Raw genomic sequence first — 1,113 nt, 5'->3', positions numbered from 1 at the left:
CGGTTGTTGTTGTTTATTTGTTTGTTTTTCTTTCTTTGAGTGAAGAAATGTAATGTTCTTGTACTGGTTATTAACAAGTCAAATAATTTACAGTAAAAAAAAAAAAGATTGCTTTAGCTCTCAGCATCCCATTCCTGAGAACTGAGGAAGCTTGCCTTCTTTTGAACAACCCAATCTTTTTATGGGCAAGGGATATTTTTGGACAGTTCCACCTCTTCTTCACTTCTCTCAGGCTTCTTCTCATTGACTGTGTCCTCTTGGGTTGCAGCATGAGCTTTCTTCTGCATCTCCTTTATGTCTGGTGTTACATTGTCCTTTATGTACTGAGGACACTGTTTCTTATAAACATCTTCATCTTCCTCTGTTAGGTAATACAGGTAGCCTGCAACACTCTGACTCATGCTGTACTTTGGATGAACTTCTGAGTTGAACTCCTTACTTTCAGAATCAAAATGAGGGAAGAGATTGGTACTGTGAGGATTAGACAAGCTTCCATCCACAGCTCCCTCCAGGGACCCAGAAAACATCTGCATCCAAACAGCAACTAAAGACACCAGATTGACTATTAATGCTTTTCTCCATTGTATTCAACTCCACTTTCCCTTCATAGAGCTTGTCTATACTAAACGTGTTGAGAAGCTTGTGGGTCAGTAGCAGCACAGTATAACAGGCTGTAACATAATTTGTAGGGCCAGTTCTCACACTGTATTGGGCTATCATATCCCCTTCTATACGGGCATATACAATCTGGCAGATAATATATCTGCTAATTACAGAAACTATCACCCTGTCTTTTGATGTCTTGTACTTGCTTCTATCCTGAATCCCCGTTTGTTTCCAAGCACAGTAATCAGATTTACCCTCTCTCTGCTTCCTAAATCTCACTTGATAACTCTTTAAGTAAGTCTTACTCTTTTTTTTTTCAGTTTTACTTTTTATTTATTTATTTTTTAGTAAGTCCTATTCTTTTTTTATTTTTTACTTTTTTTGCCTGTTGATTCATCCAGGGTGACCTGGACAACACATCTTTCCTTATTTCCCCTCTCTCATCATTACTTAAAGCATGTTCTTGTAGCAGTGAGATAGGAAAAGAGATGTTTTGCTTAAACATGT

At 37.7% G+C, this 1,113-nt stretch overlaps 1 pseudogene; it reads right to left on the bottom strand.

Annotated features, from left to right (window-relative positions):
- Positions 1-113: 113 nt before the first annotated feature.
- Positions 114-912, bottom strand: LOC101994099 (annotated as a pseudogene).
- Between the last annotated feature and the right edge of the window lie 201 nt (positions 913-1,113).

The sequence above is a fragment of the Microtus ochrogaster genome, unplaced genomic scaffold, assembly GCF_000317375.1.
Source record: "Microtus ochrogaster isolate Prairie Vole_2 unplaced genomic scaffold, MicOch1.0 UNK5552, whole genome shotgun sequence".
NCBI classification, from domain to species: domain Eukaryota; kingdom Metazoa; phylum Chordata; class Mammalia; order Rodentia; family Cricetidae; genus Microtus; species Microtus ochrogaster.
The sequence above is the reverse complement of the archived record's forward strand: the minus strand, read 5'-3'. Positions and strand labels throughout refer to the sequence as shown.